General features: G+C 44.2%; 1 long non-coding RNA gene across 1 annotated transcript in view; it reads right to left on the bottom strand.

Moving 5' to 3' along the window:
• Nucleotides 1-25,446, bottom strand: part of LOC144821487 (uncharacterized) — a 39,466-nt gene extending 14,020 nt beyond the window's left edge. The window contains exons 1-2 of the long non-coding RNA XR_013608368.1: nucleotides 25,348-25,446; nucleotides 25,102-25,248 (exon numbers count right to left, since the gene is read on the bottom strand). This is a non-coding gene — a long non-coding RNA (uncharacterized LOC144821487). The remainder of the gene's footprint in view (nucleotides 1-25,101; nucleotides 25,249-25,347) is intronic.
• Between the last annotated feature and the right edge of the window lie 1,016 nt (nucleotides 25,447-26,462).

Here is a 26,462-nt window from a genome sequence, read left to right as displayed (position 1 = left end):
CTCGGTTTCGTAATCCTAGTGTATTTGGAAGCATTGTTGAGCATTGTCCCACCCCCTTTATATTTAGAATGGTTTATTAAACTTGGTGGCTATCGTAGGACGTTGTGAGATCTATGTAACCTGAATCGACAATTGTCCATAAACTGATCTGCAGTGTGTAAATCCAACCCACCCCGTATGCAGTCTGCACAGACACAGCCAACGAAAGGGTAGGAAGCTTACTTATGCAGCCCCTTTCCTGGCAACATCAGGAGAGGGCTGAGTGAAATAGTGACCAATTCATCCCCTTCCCTGGTCAAACCTACCCTTTATAATTATTGGAGGTCCTATGAGGGAATCCTCTTTTAACATATCGGATTTTACTTTAACATCAGCTGTGAATCAATAAAATGGCAGTCCCCTTAAGATGCTGCATTAATTAACATTAATTAGTTCAACTATTTCTACAACACAGAATAAGGTTAAATTCTGTCAAAAAAGAGATAGTGCCAGGATACCCTCCCGGGTGATGGTGGTTGAACATAACATTTAATTCCTTCTGCCCTCATGCCTTGGGAGTTCCTCAATGTGAACACGTCGTATATATATCTGTCTAGCCTCGCAAGCTCAGAAGTAGTTTTGTCGCATTAGTGCATCAGGAGGTACAATGTTAGTGATAAAACCGGCCTCACAATTACATAAAAACATAGGACATTGAAAGGGATGCCTAGAAAGAAGCTACTCAAAACGTCAAGCTCAACGGTCTAGGGGCTGTACTTCTGAATATGTTCCTTGTATTGGTAAGGAAACTGAAGCCATCTCTGGTCCACAAAATATAGACCCTTTAACGACATTGCTGTAATACTAAGGGGCATATTTATGAAAGAGTTGTGTCAACACTGCGCCATACAATGTGGCGCAAGAGCGAAGCGACTCTTAAGTTAGATTTATCAAGTCATGCATGGCTTGATAATTCTAGAGTAACGCAACACAGTGTAATTCGCTGCATTGTGTTTCTCTTCCCCTGAGAGGCATTCCATGGGTGTTCCCACACATCCACCTATGGATTCTAGGGCCATTCCCAGATTTATCATTACTGGTAGACCTGGTAATGTGTCGAAATTCTCCACCTCCCGCGGTGAAATATTTTTATTTCTCTTCATTTCTTCCTTGTTTGCACACATAGAAAGAGAAAAATGCCTCCGTGGATTGTTTTGGTGCACACACCCTTGCACCATGATGGCAGGGGGGCTGTGTTGGCGCTAGGCATCAAATTGTTCGCCAGCGCAGAGATAAGGCAGGAATGCACTGTATTATGTTAAATACAGCGCATTCCCGCGATTCCTCTATCATGCAGCGTAGCAAGATGACTTGCTGCGCTGCGTGATTTTTCATAAATGTTTTGGACAGTGCAACCAGGACTAATACTGCAACCATACCTTTGTCAATACCACAGTCATACATCTCTGGCCATTAGATTGCATATTGTGTTGACAGTTGGAAGGTGGATTTAGATCACAAGAACAGTGGCACAAGATGAACTGATAGATAACATTGATAGATTTCAAAGTAGAAGGCATTTATTTGACAATTATTCTCACATTCAGTGCCATGCTTTGCATAGGCAAGCAGAACCCTGTTAAGTTATAATATGTTAGGCAGTTCTTGTACAGTCAGTCAAAGATCTGTTTGTACACCTCATCGCATTGTTTCCTGCTTTGAATTGCTCGATGGACAGTAGTTGATAGTGAGCTTCATTAACACCATGCGCGCTGCGGGTTTTCCCTCTGTGCGCTGACTTTTTAAAAAACCCGCGGTTCATGACGAGCTCAGCTCGTCATGAGCGTACGAGAGGCGTAAATCCAAAAAGTAGGCACATAGTCAAAAGGCAGTGTGTGTTGTTGTGAATTCAAATTATGTGGAAATGAAATTGAAATTACACCAGGCTGAAAAATTCCCATCAGCCCACCAACATGGCGGAAGCGTCGTCATGTGGGATACGGATGGTATATTCCAAGTCTCACCCAACCCATCAATCGATGGTGCAGAGACCGGAAAACCGTAATGACCTTCTAGCCACAGTGTATTTCAGAGTGGTGCTGATGAATGTGCAGTGCTCAATGAAAAAAAGGGTGTAAAAGAAAATGTTAAAAACAACGACTAGAACAGGAAATATATTTATTAGGCACTGCTCTAGTGTTGTGATTAAGAACATGCGCTTTGTAGTCTGAAAGTATAACTACAGTGTGGCGCAATGCAGTGTGGTCAACATGTTTCAGCTGCTAAAGACATTCTCCAGCTTACGTCAGGACCAGTGATGACAAAGATGCAACTGCAAGAATATGGAACGGCAATTCAAGTGAAAAAAGTAATCCTACCAGAAATTTGGAGCCCCAATATTAACCGGAAGAAACTCTAGATGAATTGTCCTTTTCCCAGCATTATGTGGGAAGTAACCTCACCTCACCCGGCACCCGCTCGGGAAAAATGAGGCCCCGCTCTGTCCGTCGGTACCTCTGGCCAGCGTCCAAGTGGGAGTGGAGGTACGAGAGGCGTACCTCATGACGAGCTGAGCTCGTCATGAGCGTCGAAGGGGTTAAGAAGCAGGCTCAGTAGGGTGCAATATTTGTGACCACCCCAAACATTCATTTAAGTGAAGGGAGTGAATAAAGTCGCTTACTTTATGTAACTAACTATCTGTGTATACTCTACCTGCAGATCCCTCACTTGTTGAATAATCTCAGGTGTCAAAATTGACCAGGAAATTCCAAAGCTCTTTGATGCTGGAATGGCTCTTTGGGGCACATGCATCAAGGTAAATTGCATTCGCAAACGGTGCGAATCGCAAAATTCGGCCGTTTGCGAATGTAATTTCCTTTTTTGGGGATGCATCGTGTTTTTTCATTTTTTCGCAATTTAAGGAATCGCAATTTTGTTGCGATTTCTTAAATTGCGATTGCATTTAAGAAATCCCAATTTGCGATTTCTTAAATGCAATGCATCACACTTTAGAAATTGAGAATTCGCAAATAGAGAGAGGTAAATTACCATGAAGTTCACCCTCATGGTAATTTGCGCAAACTTTGAAAAATGCACAAAAGTGCATGTGTGTGTGAAAAATGTTCTTAAAGTTAAATTTCAGGGGTGCAGGGGGGGGTCCTTTGGAGCCCCCCCTGCACCCTTGAAATGGCATTCTCATTTTGCGATTCCTTAATTGCGAATCGCAAAATGAGAATGGCTTCCCATTGATTCCTATGGGCCTCTAGGCCCATAGAAACAATGGGGAGGGATTCCTTAATTGTGATTCGCAAATTGTTAATTGCAATTAAGGAAAATTAAGAAATCGCAAAAAAAATTGTGAATTCTTAATGCATAGCCTTTTGCGATTTCTTAATTGCGATTCCTTAATTTTCGCAATTAAGAAATCGCAAACGGCAACAATGATGCATGTGGCCGTTTGTCTCAGTGACATCACCGAAGTCGTATAGCACCCACACCAGCGTAACGTCAATTTCCATCCATTTTTTTCATGCGTTCAAGTCAAGGATATAGAGAAACACTGATTAGATACAGTGCAGTGCAAAACTCTAATTTAACCCTTATTTTTTTATGAATATATTTTATTATTTTTGCTGTTTGAACAGGAATAAAGCCCACTAGGCCAACACAAATTCAAGTAATGACAAAAAAAACATACAAAATAATAGAAAAAGGAAATACAAGTGTCTGCACATTCACACACTCCCACCCTCCCACCCAACAGTCATCAAGTGAACAAAATGAAAATCGACAGATAACAGGTAAAGTCTCACAATTACCCCGTCCTCCCTCAACGTGTGAATTCCTGAATTTCAACAACAAGCAGTGGACACGTTGTTTGAATAGCTTCCAATTCAATTCCACGGTACTCCTTCCACACCTGTCATGTCTTGGCGTGCTTCTGGGAGCAGCCTATAGCCTTGCATCTCACCACCTCCACCCCAGACAATGGTCTATACCATCCTTCAACACCGTCGATCACAGAGGGGCCACCGCTTTACACTTCTGTGCTATGTAGCGTTTTGCTACAGTGAGTCCTCGGTATAGGAGAGATAAGAGAAGAGTTGACATGGCACACATCTCTGTGTGCCATGCCTGCAACCCACTGCCCAAGCCCTAAGTAAGTCACCCCTCTAGCAGGGTGCACTAGCCCTAAAGTGAGGGTACTGTTACATGTGCTCTGTGCCCCTACAGTGTCTAAGCCCATATTTAAACATTCTAAGTGTAGTAAAGCCATAAGTATACGGTCTAGGAGTTGGTCATTACAAATTCCACAGCTCCATAATGGATTTACTAAAAACTTGGAAGGTTTGTAGCAAATTTCTCAGCGCATTAAACCCACACTGATGCCAGTGTTGGTTTTTATGTAAAATACACTCAGAGGACATCTTAGAGACGCCCCCTGAAAATCGACCAGCCCTGGTATGGTCTTTGAATGGCTACCCACCATTTATCACCACCAGACAGGTTTCTGGACCCCTCTGTAGAGAGCCTCCACTCTCTGGGTCAAGAAATAAAGGCCATCCTGGGCAGAGGTGTCATGCCTCCTCCTCAGGATTGGATGGGTCCACGAAATGGGAAGCTCCAAAAGCCTGCAATGTTTAGAAGCTGCCCCTGCCTCTTGCTGACCCCAGAAACTGGCTCCCACTTTGGGCAGGAGAATCTACGGGAAAACCAAGCTAGGAAGAGAGGTGTGCTCACCTTTACCAACGGTACACCTCAGGTGGGGGAGGCGAGGTGAAGCACACATCTCAGTCCACTCCATCTTGAAGATGGGGGGACTCGGCCAATTAGGGAAAGTGTCATGCTCGCTCCCACTGGAAGGTGGCATAATAGGGGGGTGTATCCACCCCAAGGAAGGGTCCCTGTGGTCCCAACTTGTACACCCCTTTAACACCCCTACATTCAGTATTGAGGGGCAACCCTGACCCTTGCCTCCTCAGATTGAGGAAGAAAGAAGGACCGGAGAGACGTGCTGACCCAGGCAGAACGAGACACCAACTGCTTTGGCTCCAGCCCTACCAGCCTGTCCCATCTATGACCTGCCTACAACAAGAACCGTGGTGAGTCCAGCAGCCAGCAAACCCCAGAGCCCGGCAGACCTGCCCTGCACCCCTCTTACAAACTCTGTCTCCCGTAAGCACCGGATTTGCTCAAGCAAAGACTCACCCACAGAATTCGGATTCCAGTGACTCAGCAATTCCGCACCAGATGCCCACGGCCCGAGTTCAAGTGACCCAACCGCACAAGGAGGTCTCCCCAGTGATCCTGACCTAGGATCTGGTGATTCTCGAATTCCCCCAAGCCTCAGGATGACACCTGCAGCCTCAACATGAAGGGTCCCCCTGACCGCAACCGGAGCTGGTAAGAAAACCCAACGACAGAAGGCACCCTTGCACCCGACGCCCCACAGCCTTGGGTGGCCTAACCAACAGTGTCCAGGCATCCCTCATGATCCCAACTTACCTATCCAGCTGGTGGTCGCCTTCAGGAAGTCTCCCTGCCCTAGCCTGCAGCAACACCGCAAAACGGAAGGTCTCTATTGAAAAGCACTGGGGTCCCCAATGCCTGTTTTGCACCCTGCACCCGGCCTCACCAGTGCCGCTGGTGTTGCAGCCCCTGTATTGGTCATTGGTCCCTGCCGTGCTGACCTTAGCCCTTTGAGCTTGGTTCCCACACACGAGTGGCCAGCTTGCTAGCAGTCCCTAACTGAAGGCCCTCTTAGCCCCATTGACTAACATTGAACCCCTGCACTGTTCCCCGGTTGCCGCATTGCCGCTGGTGGTGTAACTCGAGTGCCCATCTAGACCTTGGTCCTAAACCCCAAAATTCTCACTCATAAGTTGTGTACTTACCTGAGAAACCGCTCCCTTAGGAAGCCATGGTAAAATATTTTGGGCCTAAAATGTTCTAAGTGTTGAACTGATGTTTGTATGGCGAAAATAGAACTAAACTGAAAATTTATAAAAAGCCTTACTTACCTTGTATTGTGAGATCCTAAGGGGTGGTATCTAGGTATACCAGCCCCAGCACTCAAAGTAGTCCAGAAGTAACTAAAAAGTAATTACTGTGTAATTTAAACTGTTTGTAAAGCATATACAAACCTATAACAATTGCAAAATCAATTGTAACTGCATTTCCTTGAACAGTCTTACATTTGAGAGTATATTTTACTTACCTGTGCCAAGTCCTCCTTGGTTCTAAAATAAGACAAAAGTATACCTTTTTTTACACTAACCTAGTTGGTCCGTCTCTGAGTGTGTGTAACCAGTCCTTGATTACAATAAACGCTTAACACACCCTCTGGATAAGCCTAACTGCTTGCCAACACAACCACAAGGAGAGCTGTTGGTACCTAACTTATTTAGCCTCTGCTATACATCTGAGGACTCCCTGGACTCTGAGCACACTATACCTCACTTTGGTATAGTAGATACAGAGCCACCTTCCTACACCTCTGCTGCTTGACTATCCTAGTGTCACATAAAGGGGGGAACGTTACTGGCACCCTGGACCAGTTCATAACCAGGGCCAGATCTGCGCTGGAAAAGGAAACACCGTTGCTGAGCATCGCCTTTCTTTGGAACCTCTTTTTAATAAACGTTCTTCCTTAGGCCTCATAGCAACAGCCACTTACCCAACGATACATGGGAGTCAAACATCCAATGTTGGGACCAGTGGGGGAACTAGAACAGGTCGTTCAATCGAGGCGTCTCCAAACTTAAATATCATCAGGGAGAATAGCAATACTGACTCAATCCTGGATTTAGTCCTAGATATTACATCCAATGAGTCACTAATGCTTCTTCCAACAAAACCCAAAGCAAATGCAAAATCAGTGGTAACAGCCCAAGGGCAGGGCTCTGTAAATAAAAGGAAACGCGGTGGGACCAGACAGAGGGGAAGATGCCCAAAAAACGCAAAAATAGATAAAACCCCCAAAATACCCAAAAATGGTCTTAAACAGCCAGAAGATCCTTTACCCTCGATCCTTAGGCCGACTAGTACCCCCTCACTTAATGTTTTAACAGTAGAAAAACCTGTTCCCCCTTTATTATTCTCCTTACACAATGGACAAAGTCGAACACCTCACGAAATCCCTAATGGCCCCTCTTTTTGAAAGGGTAAAGCGGATTTGTGAAAAGATCGATAACTTAGAGCAAGTAGCACTATCTAGCTCTAATACCCTAAGGCAACTTGCGGATGGTTTACAAAACAAGGCCCTGGAACCCCAAACGCGTCCCAGAGCCCAAAATAGTGTTTCCAATAATATAACCCAGTCACCAACTGCCCCAGACCCATAGCTGCCCAACGAATGAATCACACTGAGAAGAATGGTAGGTTTCCTCTGAGGGAGGCTGAAGGCGAGGGTGTGCAAATAAGTGAGGGTGGTTCGCTTAAGGCCACAGAACATGTAGGACAGGAGAATAAAAACATCAATTTAGGCAAGGACTTACCCATAGCTCCAAAAACAAAGAGGATATTCCCTCACATTGACCTACCTCCACAATCAGCTCCATACACTGTAGTGTTAGCTGGTGTCCCGGAGTTAGGACAAGAAAAATCAGACACCTACCCCGAGCTAAGAGACAAAGTCGCCTACTGGCTAAATAACAACAGGCCACTCCCGTTAAACGTCAGCGGGGAAATCCTATTTACCAGGAGATTAAGTTGGGTGGGTCGCAGAAGAAAAGATCTTCCGGGGGACTGCATTGTCATCAATTTTAGGGACAGACGGGTGGTCCACCACATATGTAACTGGCCCATTCACTTTGTTGAAAGTGGAATTCACACTAAAGACTTGTGTTTTTTCTATCCCCAATGCCCCCCCCCACCACCACCACCACCACCAACAGCCGTGCGTCAGTGGTTTGAATATGGAACTGCTGGAGGGGACTAGACCTAGATATAACATCCCGACTTTTAACTACTTTGACAAGCTCTCTGAGCTGGAGAGGGTAGACTGACTTGAGTCCGCGGGCTCGATTACTAATGCAAAGTCTAACACCTATACCCCTACTGAACATCTAGTCAACTTGGAGCAAGGCATCACTGACAGTGAAGAGACTTTGCCCACTATGGCCCAGTTTTGTCACCATGAAGAAAGTATGGGCCTAGACTCTGAAAATTTAATCAATCAGAAAAAACCCTCCCTGAAAATATTATATTGGAACGTTGCTGGCTTGCGTGCTAACGTGGTGAATGACATCTGGCTTGATTTTGTCCATCATTTCAGTATTTTGTGCCTGCAAGAAACATGGGCGACATCTGAAATACATATAGAGGGTTATAAAACATACTTTTCCCCCGCCCGACCATCACCCTCTGGCAGAGCAAAAGGTGGACTCACCATCTTTGTGTCCAACACTTTGCAGATCACGAAAATAATTCCCATTAAAATGGAAATACATTTCCAAATACTACACCAGAGTAAAACTAACACTCTTCTAATGGTGAATTACTACAATAATCTTCCCACAGACGATCTAATAAAAACCATAAAAGACATATCTTTCATCCTCCATGATCTATTAAACAAAGCCACTATGGAAGTGGTAATAATCTGGGGAGGGGATTTTAATCAAATCCTATGTAAACATAGTGTAAATACACTTTGTGGCATTGTGGATGAACACGACAATCCAGTAACCCATTTCCCTCACACTCTAGCTGGGGACTGCTTGAACGAAACTTTTTGTGGCTTAGACCTTGCCCTCGTTAATGATATGGTAAATCCTACCGTACCTCTTATTCCGACCTTTAATGGCAGAGGAAGGCTAAGTATAATTGATTTTATTTTTATGTCCTCCAAAGCCGGATCCCAAATATTGAACTGTAAGATCCACGACATCACCATTAGCGACCATTATCCCAATAGTATCACATTACAAATTCCACAGAAATGTCCCAGATATGATATCATGAGGATTCTTGGTCAAAACAACCTGTTACTAGATAAAATAAATGGTTACTCACTCAAGTGGGAAAAAGTGAATCCATTGGATGTCACTGTGAGATTAGTCAGAAATTCAAGATAATGATCGACAAATGTCTCGATCCTGCTACCACCAATGAGGGCGTTATGTCTAATTTTGCAACACTATTAAAATCAATAAAGGAAATTCTATTTGTTAAACTGAAAACTAGTAAGTTCAGATCTAATGGATGGTTTGATAGTACTTGCACAAATGCCTATCAGAATCTGAAAGTAGCCTTACACGAAAAGGATAGAGACTCAAAGGAAAACGTTACTCTCAGGAAGACTTATAACCAGGCCTTAAAATGCAGAAAGGAGAATTTGAAAAAGGATCTCTGGGATCAATTGCACAAATCTTGGACCCTGAGGGATACGCCTCCTTCTGGGAGCTCTTTAAGTCACCATTTCTATCAGACTCAAAGGCTATCCCCAGTTTTGATGATGCGATTGATGAGCACCTGTGGGTGGAATATTTTGAGCGGATATTCGGCCTCCCACTAATCGCAACGCAAACTACCCCAGTTTTGGCTAGCTCCAGCCCAAAGCTGAATCCCTTCCCGTTAGCCATAAATATATCCCATGAGGAGGTCAAGCTCGCAATGTTGGCTAGCAGGAATGGAAAGGCACCAGGCCCCGACGGGGTTCCAATTGATCTTTTTAAATTTAAAATGGATCTATGGTCCCCAATTTTAACTAGGGTTCTTCAAGCATCATGTGCCCTGGGGCTCGTTGACTCTTAGTCCCAATCAATTCTTGTCCCCATTTTTAAAAAAGGGGACCGCCAATTACCCTCGTGTTACCGGCCTATTTCATTGCTGGACTCACTTGGGAAAGTTGCTGGTCGTTTTATCCTAGAGCGTCTTCAGTAGTTGTGGTCCGATAACAAAGTTTTATCCGATCTGCAATTTGGGTTACGAGAGGGTTTGGGTACCACAGAGCAAGCCCTCAATTTGTCTCTTTTAATTGGCAAATACATAAATGTGAAAGGGGGGCTCTATATATGGCGTATGTCGATCTTTCGGCAGCTTTTGACTGTGTCAGCCACACTAAGCTGTGGGCTATTTTAGCGGACATGGGAGTAGAGGAGTCTCTCGTAATTTTCCTGCGCGAGCTATACTCAGAGTCAGGTATGGCGTGGGAGGGGAACTAACAAAGTCATTCAGAGTAGAGATGGGAGTAAGGCAGGACTGTGTCCTGGCCCCGTTTTTATTCAACCTCTACGGCCTGGAACAAGCAATGGTTACAGGGTGGCAGGACCTCCCCACTATTAACAAACGCCCAATACCGGTGTTACTCTAAGCGGATGACGCCGTGATCCTAGCCAGTACCCCCATGGAACTACAGCCAGCTCTTGTGAGATATTGTACCTTTATGGCCAACCTGGACCTGAAGATCAATATTAAAAAAACTTTCGTTATGTCCGCTGGTTCTAAGATTAAGAACATAAAGGCAATTTACATTGATAAGCAAAAACTCGAGAGCACTACTACTTATCCGTACTTGGGTATTGTTTTCGATCATAAATCTACCTGGAAGTACGCTATTGAGTCTAGGAAGCTGTCCTTTATGAGGGCGACAGTTGCTTTGGTCAATTTTGCAAATAAATTGGGTAGACGTCCTACTGTGGTATATAAATAAATAATACCGGATCTATTTTTGAATGAATGAATGAATAACAGATAGCTCAATAAATAAGAGTCAAGATTCGAGGTAGTAGGAGTTTTGCAGGTTTAATACAGCATAAGGACAGGAACAGGACAACCTGCATAGGAATAGGATGACAGGGCCCAGCAGCTGCTGGGGCTGGATCTGGGATGAGCGCGCTGGTCTTTAATAACAATACATGAGCATATATACATAGCGCAAACACATAGCATTACATTGCAGTAGGCGTAGCAGAGGGTGGAGCAGAAGCGGTGATGCGTAGCAGTCGCGAAAGATAAGAGTAAAAAGAAGGTGTAACTCAGACATGTGATACAAACGTAACAGAATATGTCATGAATGGGCGGAAACATAGGAGGGGGCTACCTAAGGAGCCGGGACCTCTAACCTGGTGGTGCGCGCAAACTGGCAATGACGTGTTACGAGGAGAAGCTGGGGGCTATGAACTCTGTGCTAGGAGCAGAGACTGAAGTCTGGAGGGTCGGAGCGACATGTACCTAAACCCTATCTAGTATCTGATGTTTAGGGAACATGTTGATACAAACTAGAAGTCATGAGGGGAAAAGCTAACTGACTCTAAGACTAGAGCATGCATTTATTCTACATGTAGTGCGTGATGAAGAATATTAAATGACCATTAAATACAGTATTTCTCTTAACATGGAGCCGCATAGGCTAGACAATGACGGAAACTATTGATGCAGTTCAGTAGCTTAGGAATGCAGAGAAGGAGGACTAAACTGATAGCTGGAATCACAACATAGTCTTGGCAGACTCAGAGGCAGAGCCAAGCTGCACCGGGCACTGCGAGGCAGGAAGTAAGTGAAAGGTCGAGGATACAGGTGGGGGCTGGATCGCTCCTCAGCGAGGCTCAGGAGACAGGAGCTAAATCTGATGTCCGGGCCCTGTTGAGGCCTGGAAACGGGGGCTTTATAATGAAATAACGTGCACACTGAGAAACGTGGCAACATTACTTTACATAGGCCTGATTCGTAGTATTCACGAGGACTGGAAACTGGCATACTAGAGGAGGACACAACTATAATTGCGTCTTGAATCGGACATGGGGAATAACATATGCATATTGATCATGCACACATAACATATGATGGATGACACGTAGTGACACAGAACATGGCAAAATTTACTTTTCCACATTCCCTCCTTGACACTACGTTTCCATCAGGAAACATCAATATTCATGATACCATCTATCATTTCATACAGTACCATTTGTTCATCTCGAATTGTCTTGGAACGAGATTTAGAACGGGGCTTGGGACTAGGAATACAAGAGGTAGCACACATGCCGCAAACCGCAGGGCCACATTGTATACAGAGGCAGCAGCTGAATATGATCGCTACTGCGATACCTAGAAAGGACAGGACTTTCCATCCCCATGCGGAAATTATATTCCAGAACCAACCGGACCATGTCCAGGTGCCTGGATCTTGGTGTAACAGATGGGCAATTTTATGAAGTCTGGTTATAGCTGAATAAACAGACGGCGCGTTATTTGGAATAAAAATGCAACAACTGGATCCGATGACTCTACAGGCCCCGCCCCTATCGGCCAGTATGACGTCAAGGACGAGACGATTCTGGAGCACAACAATTCTCATGAAGGATTGCTCTTCGGTTAAGTTACCTAGAGCGGAGGCAGTCTCATCTACTACAGCTTCAAGGGTTCTTGTTAACCTACGAATTAGCTTACTATTTACAACTGTACCTAAATATGGGAAAACACCTTTATCAATATCAATGAATTGCTCTGCAGCAGTTTCAGTATAATCGACAATCGGGAGGTTTCTCTTGTGTCTAGTATGTACTAGGAAGGAATTCCTATGGTAGTCAGGTGGGGCTAGAAAAACAGGTGGCAGTAGGAAGGCAATGTAACAGGTTCCCTCCCAATCGAGGGGCAGACGAACATATGCAGTTTGACCACAAACAAAATAAGAATGACGTGAAGCTTTAAAAATAGATTTCCCACTGTCACTATACTGGATAATAGTAGTACAATCACTATGTCCTACGTGTACAGAACCATAATTACGGACACATAATTCGCCTTTGACTGGTAATACTGAAATAGCAGGTGAGTCTGGAGTAGTATCAGACTGAACATTCAGGACCATAAAATTCGACGAATAGTTACCTAAATTGTACACTTCATTTTCTAGATCTAAACCTGTTCTGTGGGGGAAACCTTGCTTGTCTGGGAAACATGTACTGTTAAGAAAAGACATATCTGTTGAGGATGACGTTAACGTGGACCATGCTCCACACGAACCATTATGTGAAAATGGATAAGGAAAAAGTGGCAGAACTCCCTTCGGGGTCTGGAAAGGGGGGAGTCGACCACACACCCAACAATTAGTGGCATTGCTGGTCTGGTGTGAATAATGCAACATGCGGATAAATGTATTGTTACGCATAGCGAGGCGGTATGAATATTCGTGAGGAGGCAGATCACTAAACGTGTGCTCTACTGTAACATTAGAAGGCTTATTTACATGAGGAACTGGAAAACACAGGAAAAATGCGTAACTAGTGCAGGAAATCAAAAGGCTGAGAAATAATATGAAACTTAGAAAAACGATACATCGGTTTGAGTTTTGACTGACTCTCTCACTATGGGGGTCTATTTTATACATGTCAGAAACAGTCTAACCGTTTCACCTAGGGGAGGACTTAGACAATCAAACTGGCTGACTTATTTTACTAGACCTTAATTTCTGTTTATACTCCTGTTGCGGAGTTTTCTCTAACAGGGGAGGGGTTGTATCAATGTCATTTGCGGGACAGTCCTTAGGAACAATGTTTTGACAAGTCTTGATATCCTGGGAAATGTTCTTAGAGACCGGTTTCAATCCGTAGAATTTCTTGACGTGCGAAAGGTGCACCCAGCCGCGGCGTCCTTCCAATTTCACAGCTGTGCGGGTGGTGAGGAGGACCTGACGGGGCTCCTTCCAACGTGGCTCCAGCGGACTTGATCTGTCGAAGTTACGTACGAGCACCATCGAACCTGGAACGATTTCATGCGGTGCCACCTCGGTATTGTCTGGAAATGTGGCGGCAACCTGTGAACGACATGAGTTGAGGGCAGACATCAAGGAAGCTAGGTAATCTGTCAGCATATTACATGAAACATCAGTAATACTTCGGGGTCTAGGAGTACCCCACATGTTAGGGGGGCGGCCGAATACGACCTCATACGGGGACAGATCTGATCTGGAATGTGCGACCATGCGCATATAAAACAAAGCAACTGGCAGAGCTACTAGCCAGTCCACACCCTTATCTTTACATATTTTGGCAATTCGGATTTTCAGAGTCTGATTATGTCTCTCGACTAGACCGGCTGCTTCAGGATGGCGTACACAATGAAACTTCCACTGGTACCCTAACAACAGGGAAACGTGCTTCATCAACTCAGATGAGAATGGCTGACCGTTATCAGAATATACGACTCTAGGGAGTCCATATCGAGGGAAAAACTCACGAACCAACTGCTTGGCAGTGGTCGCGGCTGTGTAATCTGGGACTGGATATGCTTCTGTCCATCTGGACAAAGCGCATACAACTACAAGGACATACTTGAAACCTCGACATCGCTCCATCTGAATATAATCCATCTGGAGGACCTCAAAAGGGTGGTCAGGAGGCTGGAATCCCCCTTGTTCCACCGGGACACTTTTACCTGGATTAAACTGACAACATATCATACAGGTACGGACTTTCTGCTTAGCTGCAGCTCGTAAATGCTTGTTGAACCATATGTTCTGGATACTGTCTAACATTGCTTTTTCTCCTAAATGTGCTGGACTATGTGCGGTATTAATGATGACTTGAACCATAGAGTCGGGGAGAAACCATGCGGTCCTACCCTTTGTTAACCATCCTTGATCTGTCTGGACCCCTCCTTGTTCAGACCATTTCTTGATTTCATCGGGAGTAGCATGTAATTGGATATCTATGACATCTTGAGTAGGGTCCTTAACTGTCATACATGTAGTCGGATCTGGAGTATGTGTCTGTGTCGGATTAACTTGAATGTCTGGAGTCTGTGCTGTAAGCTTGGCTGTGCGATCTGCTAGATCATTACCTTGGGAAATAATGTCAGTAACTTTCGTATGTGCTTTGCATTTCATGATAGCAATGGATGTCGGTAAATGTATGGCATCTAACAGAGCTTGAATAAGGAAACCATGCTGAATCTTGGTTCCATGAGAAGTCATGAAACCTCTCTCCTGCCAGAGCACTCCAAAGTCGTGTACAACTCCAAATGCGTAACGTGAATCTGTGTAAACATTAACTTTCAGGTTCTTGGCGTGTATACAGGCTTGTGTCAGAGCAACTAGCTCTGCTGCTTGAGCGGACAGAGTATCAATACGGTGTGTTTCAATAACTTCGGTGTCAGTAGTCACTGCATACGCGGCGACTAGTTCTCCTGTACTAGTTCTCATACATGAACCATCCACATAAAGTGTCAGGTCAGGATCTGGTAACGGAATGTCTGTCAGGTCTTGTCTTGGCTTTGTCGTAATGTTGACTACTTCCACACAGTCGTGTGCGGCAGGATTTGAACTAGCTGATGGTAACAGTGTAGCAGGGTTCAGAACGTTGCAGCGTCTAATTTCTATGTGTGGCTGAAACAGTGTCAATTCATAACCTGTTAAACGTGCAATTGTCAAGTGCTGAGTTTGTGTTCGGTTTAAAAGAACTTCCACGGAGTGTGGGACTTGTACTGTCAAGGTATGTCCTAAGACTATGGAATCACTTTGTCTGATAGCTAGTGCTGTGGCTGCAACTGACTTGAGGCACGCAGGCAGAGCCTGGGCTACAGGATCTAGTGTGCTCGAAAAATAAGCACAGGGCTTGTATTGTCCTGCTTGATCTTGTGTAAGAACAGATAATGCTGTACCTTCACGTTCAGTAACGAAAAGTGTAAAAGGCTTACTGTAGTTCGGTGTAGCTAGAACTGGAGCTTGGCATAGGGCTTTCTTTAACTCGTTGAAACTAAGTGTATGTTCAGATGTCCAAGGGAGGACAGTCGATACGGCTGCCTCCTGTGTCGTTAACTGTATCAGTGGCTTGGCTAGAAATGCATACTGAGGAATCCATTGTCTGCAGTAAGAAGTGAGGCCGATAAAGGCACGTACCTCCTTCTGGGTCCTGGGCTGAGGAAGACTCGCTATTAACTGGATACGGTCTGGTGTCAACTGCCTACCCCTCTTGGACAGTAAGTGTCCTAAGTAGACCACTTGCTGGACACAGAATTGAAGCTTCGAAGGGGATACCTTGTGCCCCATCTCGGCTAGGAAATACAAGACTGTAAGTGACGCACGCTCGCAGTCACGTTCAGAACGGGCTGTGATCAGTAGGTCATCGACATACTGGAGCAGGGCAGTGTCAGTTGGCATGTGAATATTGTCTAGTTGTCTCTTGAGTGCTTGACTGTAAATACTAGGACTTTCTGTGAAACCTTGAGGAGCGCGTGTGAACATATAGCTCCTTCCATTTAAACAGAATCCGAAAAGAAACTGGCTGTCTGGATGAATGGGAACACTAAAAAATGCATTCTTGAGGTCTATGACAGTGAAGAACGTGGCTTCGGAATCAATAGCTGTCAATAGGGAAGAGATATCTGGGACAACTGGGTACTGCGGAATAATACATTTGTTAAGCTCTCGTAAATCAATCACTAATCGATATACTGGGGGTGCATTTGGATCAGTACGTTTCATGACTGGAATGATCGGAGAATTGCATACATTGGAGTCAGTTTCTACAACTACTCCTTGAGCCATGAGCTCGTCTATAATTTTGGATAAGGCTGCTACAGCCTCAGGTGGCAATCTATACTGCCTGATTCGTGGTAACACTACACCTGGTTTCAGGGTCACACGATGGGGTGTGATTTGCATGTAACCTACATCAGTTGGACCTTGCGCCCATAAATGCTGCGGAACCTTAGACAGTCTTGAATCAAAATCTCGTAATACATAGTGACCCTTAAAGTCACGTAGGAACAGACGTATTCCCTCTGGGGAACAACATATAACTGCACCTAACTCTTTCAGTGTTTTAATGCCTAATAGATTTTCTGGACATGACTTAGTAAGTAACAGATCAGTAGTGCGGGACAATGGACCTACTTCTAGAGTGACTGGCTTTGAAATCTCATTAACGATAGGCTTTCCTGAAAATCCAAGGGAAACATTTCTTGAGCCTGAGAGCGGAGCCCCTGGAACTTCGGCATGACTAATTGTGGTCCTACTTGCCCCTGTATCAATCAAAAACTTTCTGTCTTTCCCTAATACTTGACTGTGAACATAGGGACCTTCTTGATCTACAGGTATCTCGATGAGAGGCAAGCCTACCTCCCTCTCTAGGCTGTTTCATGAATATGGCTGGTACTCTGGATACTCAGACTGTGCATACTGGTACATCTGCGATGTAACATGCTGTGTTGCAGCAATAGGCTGCGGTGCTGTAACTGTCTGTGGTGCATTCTGTGACTGAGGAGTCTGTGAAACTTGTTCCTGTCTAGGCGGACGTGGTCTTTCTTTAGTCTTACCAGTAGCTATGTTGTGTTTCAGAACTGCACACTCATTTATAAAATGACCTGGTTGTTTACAATAATTGCAGTTCCCTTTAACGGGTGCTGCAGGATGACTGGCTTGATTCGGACCCCTCTTCTGACTGTCTTGAGGAACAGATTGTGCAACTAGTACTTTCATTTTCGTGTCTTTCATACGTTTTCTCTCGTGTTCTTGTTCTTCTCTGATTCTATTCTGGTGGTACTGGAGCATCTGGAGCATCTGGGACGGAGTATTAGCTTGCCAGGTGCTTTCGACTTTCAGAACTCGATTTTTAACTTGTGGGCTTGAATTCTCGACTAATTTAGTAACGAAAAGGTGAGGGTATGACTCACTACTTGTCTTGAGACCACTGTTGATACTAAAGCACTTTTCAAACCTAGAATAAAAATCACTAATATCTTCATCTTGTTTCTGTTTACAGGCTGAGATTGCATCCCAGTCTTCTTTTCTCGTTGTTAATAATCTGGGTAAAACTTGAATTAATAATTCTGGTAACTCTTTACATTTCTCTCCAAGACCAGTACCTGGTACACGTATCTTATCTTCTGCTTCTAGGACTGCCCAATCTATCTTTTTCTCTCCCACCTCCCATTCTTTTTCCTTTAGCTTTTCATACACCCCTGCGGGCAGCAGAACCTTTAACATTTTAATGATATCTGGGTAAGTGTATTCTCCCATACGGAGCATGTCTTTTAATTCTCTATGGAACCCTGCTGGATCTTTGTCATGACAGGGAATTAATTTCTTCATTTCGAGGAGTTCCATCTTTGTGATCGGAGTGTATACAAACACTCGCTGCATTTCGCCACCCGCTCCTCTGACTGGGTGGACTTCTCGTAACGGATTCTGTCTGTCTATGTAGAATGATTTACTTTCTGGGGGTGAGACATGAACAAAATGCGGGTTCAAGAATGTTCTATATTTGTGGCGCTGTTCTAGAATGACACTAATTAAATCGGTACCTAGACCTCTCCATTTGTACTGGAGTAACTCGTTCAAGATATCATGTAACGGGCCTGGATCAGAATGTTGACTCTCATACAGAGTAATGAGGTGCTGAATCATATACATACCCACCAGTCGCTGCTCGGCTGGGGGCATTTTCAGAAACATTTGTGCCACTATTTCGTCTGGAAAAGTGGTAGAATCAGTAATCCATCTGACTGCTGATCGCACTAGTTCCTGTTCATGCATAGTACTTAACTCACTATAACCGATTCGTGATTTCAGAATGTGATCGGTAGCTTGAAATACTTGTTCTAGGGAACCTTGTTCTGGTGCTGGATGATGGAAAATAGACTTGTGTTCTAGACGTAAATGGCGATCTGGAAATCTAGGTTTTCCTACATACGCTATTCTGGCAGTATTCTCGTCGTCTTCCTCTTCAGGATCAGAGGTACTTTCTTTCTCGCTTACTTGTGCTGCTTTACGCTGTTCGTGTATCTTTATTATCTCTCTACGAATTTTCTTGTACATACTTTCCATGGCACCAATGGTATTGTGCTTTCCTTCGGCTATATTATCACTCCACTTTGTTAGAGTTTTCATTTCTTCCGGGTCTTTAGACAGGTAATCTTGTTCTCTTATTAGACAGTTAATTAAGAACTTTAATATCATGCGCTGAATCTCGGCTTTCCTTTGAGACATGGCATCTCTAATACTTTGTGGGTCATCCCCTGTACGGATGAAACGATATATCCTGTCTAGGTCTTCTTTCATATTCGGCAGGGTGACTAGATACTCGGTCACTCTCCTTACGCGTACGGAATATAAAACCATATTAAACTCGCCTGGAACTGGGTCATAGACACATTCGCCAAGGGTTTGCCTGATCTCTGCAACAGACTTATTACTCTTAGGAGTACGCTGTGATGCTTGAGCATGTAATTCGAGTGCTGATAAACGCTTGTATGGCGGCGGAGTTTGAGGAAGACCTCCTCCTGCGGCCCCTAAACTAGAATCATCAACTGATGCTTTTCGTCCTGGCAGGGTCGGTAATTGTAACGTGGGCTGGACTTGTATGGCGGGCTGACCCGGGGGGGCTGTTAAGGGCACCCCGGTGTCTGGAGGAGCAGGAATTACCTGATTTACAGGGACTGGCGGAGCGCGAACAGGATTTGCATATTCGGGGACTGTGTCGTCCAGATAGGACGAAATAAAAATAACAGCTGCGGTCGGTTTGTGACGTAGCTTGGTCGGAACTAACGGTGGCGGGAAATTACTGGATGCCTCTGGGGTCGCTTTTGGCAAGCCCTCAGCAAGAAGAGGATACATACCCTTAATGAGGGCATTCCTCTGTCTGTCTGATTGCTCAGTTCTAACTCGTTCACCTATCTCGATTAATTCTCTTTCTTGGGCTCGTTCTTGGGATTCTCTACTTAGTTCTGACTTTCTGATTTCTTTTTCGGTTCTTTTATGAGCTTCTTTGCGCCATAACTCGATGGCATCTTTCTGTGATTGTCTGGCTTTCTTTTTCCATAATGCCTCCTCTACTCGCATGATGCATTCGGCATCCCATGTACCCGATACGGGCCATCTATACTTTTCTTCTAACTGTTTGGTATATTCTACCCATAAATCTAGATACAATATGGCACTTATGCCATGTTTCTGATACATAAAGTGACCTGGACTGTCCCTAGGCGGGACGGGAACTGCTGCTTCCAGCAGACCCTTTCTAGTTTTTAACTGACGTAATTTTGAGAAGAGCGGCATGACTGGACTATAATCTGGACATAATACAATACACAATGAAAACACGAAATCACGTCGCACTCATACCACAACATTAAAATACATGACGGACATTTAAAATAACAGTTCGAACAGAATACCACCTGAAAATACTTGAAATTTCTCGAGAACAGAACTGACTAGAACAGAAACTAGATGCACTGCTGAAACAGTACGAAACTTACCGGTCTCTTAAAGAGACACGTCAGGACCCGCATCCACCGAAGTGAACACTTCGTTTGTGGGACTGTGTACCACCAACCCACAGACCAGAGTCAATCAAATTGACCCTGTCTAGATACCACCCCAGTAACGGTACTCACCGGGCAGCAAGAACGGGAGGCCTCGGACTGGACTGGACTGCTACGACGATGACGACGAACTTCGGACTTCGGACTTCAGTTACGGGTGGACCTCCGGATACCTCGGACCTTGGACTCTTGGCTTGGGCTCTGGTCGGGACTCGCCGCGTTCCTCCACCGTCTCGTCTGGATGCTGGACCGCCTCCTCCGTCTCCTCCGTGGGCCTGAGGGATACTTGAGCAGAAATATCTGCCTCTGCGCAGGGGAGTTCCGTCACGACTGCAGAGGGTCAGGGGGTCGGCGTGGCTTCACCGACGCGTGGGGAAAGGGCAAGTCCCTGTTCGGGCGCCATTATGTGGTATATAAATAAATAATACCGGATCTATTTTTGAATGAATGAATGAATAACAGATAGCTCAATAAATAAGAGTCAAGATTCGAGGTAGTAGGAGTTTTGCAGGTTTAATACAGCATAAGGACAGGAACAGGACAACCTGCATAGGAATAGGATGACAGGGCCCAGCAGCTGCTGGGGCTGGATCTGGGATGAGCGCGCTGGTCTTTAATAACAATACATGAGCATATATACATAGCGCAAACACATAGCATTACATTGCAGTAGGCGTAGCAGAGGGTGGAGCAGAAGCGGTGATGCGTAGCAGTCGCGAAAGATAAGAGTAAAAAGAAGGTGTAACTCAGACATGTGATACAAACGTAACAGAATATGTCATGAATGGGCGGAAACATAGGAGGGGGCTACCTAAGGAGCCGGGACCTCTAACCTGGTGGTGCGCGCAAACTGGCAATGACGTGTTACGAGGAGAAGCTGGGGGCTATGAACTCTGTGCTAGGAGCAGAGACTGAAGTCTGGAGGGTCGGAGCGACATGTACCTAAACCCTATCTAGTATCTGATGTTTAGGGAACATGTTGATACAAACTAGAAGTCATGAGGGGAAAAGCTAACTGACTCTAAGACTAGAGCATGCATTTATTCTACATGTAGTGCGTGATGAAGAATATTAAATGACCATTAAATACAGTATTTCTCTTAACATGGAGCCGCATAGGCTAGACAATGACGGAAACTATTGATGCAGTTCAGTAGCTTAGGAATGCAGAGAAGGAGGACTAAACTGATAGCTGGAATCACAACATAGTCTTGGCAGACTCAGAGGCAGAGCCAAGCTGCACCGGGCACTGCGAGGCAGGAAGTAAGTGAAAGGTCGAGGATACAGGTGGGGGCTGGATCGCTCCTCAGCGAGGCTCAGGAGACAGGAGCTAAATCTGATGTCCGGGCCCTGTTGAGGCCTGGAAACGGGGGCTTTATAATGAAATAACGTGCACACTGAGAAACGTGGCAACATTACTTTACATAGGCCTGATTCGTAGTATTCACGAGGACTGGAAACTGGCATACTAGAGGAGGACACAACTATAATTGCGTCTTGAATCGGACATGGGGAATAACATATGCATATTGATCATGCACACATAACATATGATGGATGACACGTAGTGACACAGAACATGGCAAAATTTACTTTTCCACACTACGGCCGAGCTTATAGAGATCTATAGGGCAAAATGCTTAGCTACTGTAATTTACGGGGCTGGCATGTGGGGATATGGGAAGGTTGAAGCGGTCCAAAGGGTAGAAAACAGTTTTGTAAGATTTCTACTCGCAGTCCCGCAGGTCACATCGACATATGCATGCCATTTGGAAGTGGGCCTGTCTTATTTAACAGATATAATCAAAATCCAACCCCTTCTTTTATGGCACCGCATTTGGTCTAGTAGTGAAACTATTCTCTGCCAAAGGTACATACAGGATTGCATCTACTTAGACAATGCCCATGAGATTGGATGGATTGCATATATTAGGAAATTCTTCAATGACATGGGGATGCTACAATACTATCATTCCCCCGCTTCAATTGCTGTTTTGCCGAGAAAACTGTTCAAAAAAGCTTGTTTAGCTCATCTAGAATCCCTGAGGCTGCCTAGTGAGGTAACTAAAGTGACAGTTCAACAATCACTACTAATTCAAACAACCATGACGGTCCAGCCATACCTAACTTTCAACTTTTCAGGTTATCAAAGATTCTTATTAACTAGGTTCAGGCTAGATATTTGTCATCATTTGGTCAGTTTTCCTACAACTAATAATTGGGCAAAGTTCTTACAACCCTGTCCCTGCGACGATACCTCCCCTCAATCAACGATTCATACAATATTGTTTTGTAAATTCTACCATGAATCAAGGAGACGCTGGCTCATACCGATTTTAAAAATCATGGGCCTACGAAAGTTCCGTCCCGCCTTTCTCGCCCTGCAATTTTTGGACGCAGAGTGTTTCACTAAATCGATAGCAAAATTCCTGAGCTTAGTCGTTAGGCATAGACAAGACTTGGACTGACATGGGGTGCTTATTTTTATTACGACCTGTTCTTACTGTTAAAGTTTGATATGATTTTATTAGATTTTATTTGTATTTAACATGTTGCAGCAAACAATTGCTGTTTTTTTAATTGTTTAATTGCTGATCTTAAAATTAACATAATTTTCTCATCTAAGCACCACGCACTTTATATACAGTCGTGTTGAAGTGTTGTTCTCCGGAGCCTCAACCTAAAAATTACTGTAATTACTTTTTTCCTGTTATTAAGAAAATTGCCGAAATTGCATGACGCCACAGTGAACTTGTTACCCTTAAGACACTTTACCCTGAAGATCACATTTTTAAACTGTGTTTTTATGTATTTGCAAGTATACTATGCTTTTATGGCTGTTTGATACAACCGAATAAAGTTTAATTGATTGATAATTGACTATCCTAGTGTAATCTGAGAAGATCATAATTGGCTGTGCGACTGATACACAAGTTTGTCCTGGCACCGGGCAAATTTAAGTAAAGTATCTCGATAGAATTAAGGATATTAGCACTTACCGGCCTAGGCTGTGCCCAAATAGGGAGATGTCGCACCAAAACCCTATGGGTGTGCTTAATCATGAAGCAGGAGGAGAGAACCTCCCGGGCATCAGTGTAAGGAGCCAATGATCAAGGAAACATTCCATCGATGAGCACTCACATCCCTATGGGAAGCAGACTAATCAAAGATTATTGGGGCAGGCCCCACCTACAGCATCCTAGAATCTTGCAGCCAGTTCCTTGATCACTGCCATGAGTTTCATCACAGTCTGTTGCAAAGAATGAATAGAGTCCTCGACCCCAGAGACCCTACCCCTTGCCTAAGTGGTCCTCTCAGCAGCATACAGCAGGTCTTGACCTTGGAGATTAACCTCGGTGCCCACCACACTAATCTTTGCAATCTCATGACTCTGTAATAGTCGTCAGAAGAACAGTGTTGTCCGGGGTCAGGGCATCTTGGCCGCCTGCCCCTGAGACTGAAAACGGCTCCTCAGGTTGAGTATATTTGTCCATAGTGTTCTGTTAGGCACCTGGCGGAGCCTTGTCCTTGGCAATGTTGGTGGCGATGAATCAGAGTACACCGACCTCACTGACGATGGGACAGACACTGCAACTGACCCACCTGACCCTCACTGCGATCCGATATGGGATGCGGCACGAACAATCAGGATCCCAAGAGGAGACATCAAGAATGGGCCATCCTCTAGGGCGTAGGAGACAGACCTATGTCGGGTGGAGCCGACATAGGGGAGTACACTACCACCAGTCTTGTCAAATCTAGTTCAGACGTTTCTACAGCGGGATTGTTTATCCCATATGCAGTGCCCTCTGGGGGGGCTGGTACACACCCAATCACCAGACACACCAGGATGACTGTGCCTCCAAAAAGGGGGTGGGGTGGAGTGTAATGGTGTCTAGAAGAATAGGGACAAAACCTGTTTTAGCAAGTAACAATAATACATTATTCATGGTCTTTAAAACATGAAGCAAAGATTCAGTCCTACCCTGACAATTACAACACTATCTAGCAATTTCTTTAAAACTAAAAGTTTATAACATATGTTGAACCTCAGAAAGTCTGACTAAATTTTTTAAGACAAGCCTTTAACTATAAGAATCAACTCCGCGTTCAATTTTTTTTATATCAGGCACAATTGTAAACTAAAAATAAGAAATAAGAATAATGGTACCCCACAGAAGTAAACAATTGTTGAGAACTACCACTCAATCTCCCTATTGGAGACAGCTTTCAGATCAATGCCTCCAAAAAGGGGGTGGGGTGGAGTGTAATGGTGTCTAGAAGAATAGGGACAAAACCTGTTTTAGCACGTAACAATAATACATTATTCATGGTCTTTAAAACATGAAGCAAAGATTCAATCCTACCCTGACAATTACAACACTATCTAGCAATTTCTTTAAAACTAAAAGTTTATAACATATGTTGAACCTCAGAAAGTCTGACTAAATTTTTTAAGACAAGCCTTTAACTATAAGAATCAACTCTGCGTTCACATTTTTTTTATATCAGGCACAATTGTAAACTAAAAATAAGAAATAAGAATAATGGTACCCCACAGAAGTAAACAATTGTTGAGAACTACCACTCAATCTCCCTATTGGAGACAGCTTTCAGATCAATGCCTTAAACAACATTATAGTACCCCACAGGACAGACCCACTTTAAAAGACTCCAATTTATTCCCTCCCTCTGGGGCACGTGTCAAAGCAATATTCCATGTTTGTATGGTACAATCTTATCACACCTTAACACCATACTCTCCTGGAAGTCACAACACATTCTACTCTACTTGCATTACCTTCCATCAGAACCCTTTCAAGCCCTAGAACAGGATGCCACGTTACACCTCACCTTTTAATCAGAGGAGAGAGGCACCTTCCATATTATAGTTTGTCATTGATGCCAAATGTCTGGTTAGAATTATTTTGCTAATCCGGAACACTCAGGTTAAAATTTCTTTTCAAATTCCGTCTCAGAAGGATACTGATAAAATCTCCCCTGCATGGACAGAATAAAAAATATATATGTAACATATATCTGCCCAAATTCCAGTGGCTAACTTGATTTAAGCGTGCCATGGATTCAAAGTAGAATTACCTTCAGAGGAAGCACTGCTGGTATGAAGTTAATAGTCACGCTTTCTCTCAGCCGGCTTCAAACGTCCTCTCAGCTAAATCGGAGGTCGTACAGTTGTATCCTCCCGGTGGTATTTAGGGTAGAACTTCCTATTCAGGAGACAACATAATGTGACTATCATACTTGTATCTAAACTCGATGATAAAATTATTAATGTATAAGTCCGAGTCCCTCCCTATCTGGAGTTAGATAAAAAATTCAGCAGTCCACTAACAATTAATTTGTAGGACTGAATTTACATTCCCTAATTTAACCTCTAATGATTCACCTAGTTATATTCAAACCCACTACTTCAGAGCCCCATATATTGAGGGTACATTACCTTCAAATGCGGTCTACCATAAAAAGGGTAAGAATGATGAATCTAAGATTCCCTTGTTCGCCTAGCGGTCCCTCCTGCATTCAACTTCTATCACTTACTGTGAAGTGCTGAGCGATCCTGCGTAGGTCTCTTCCCTAGTAATATCCAGTGTCTAGGCGTTGGGCTGCCTATTGCTATGGTTTATACACTATCATCCATAAGTAAGGTCACCTGTGTCTAATCTCTGTGCCCGAAAACCCGCCTCACTTCCTGGAATCAAAGTGCTAGTACAACCGGGTGAGAGGTATACCACTTCCGGGGTGTGTGTAACTTTGTCCATGATTGAGACGAATGAAAATGGGGCAATATAAAAAGGAATATAAATAATGAACCCGGGAGGGGAATCCTCTCTTTCCCCTCGTCCATGTCTTCTTACACAGGTCTCAAAATTGCCGGAAGCCCACTTCCACCAGAGCGGGGAGAATGGGGGGTGCAAAGGCAAACCCTCACCCCTCAGGCCATGGGGTGCTCCGTGTCAATAGGTGCACAGACATAATATCGACTCCAAAATATCGTTTGGACAGAATATCGAGTCAAAAATATCGTTTGGACAAAATATCGACAGGACAGAATATAGACAGCCAAAATATCGTTTTTAAGGTAAGTGAAGTAATATCGACTGTAAATAATATAGAAAGTGAAAATATGTAAGTATATAATATAGATAGTAAAAAAATTGTTTTTATTTTTAGGGTTCAGGGTCAGTTTTGGGTTT

This window comes from Lissotriton helveticus, chromosome 2_2 (assembly GCF_964261635.1).
Source record: "Lissotriton helveticus chromosome 2_2, aLisHel1.1, whole genome shotgun sequence".
Taxonomy (NCBI): Eukaryota; Metazoa; Chordata; class Amphibia; order Caudata; family Salamandridae; genus Lissotriton; species Lissotriton helveticus.
Note: the sequence above shows the minus strand (reverse complement) of the source record. Positions and strands in the feature narration are given on the sequence as shown.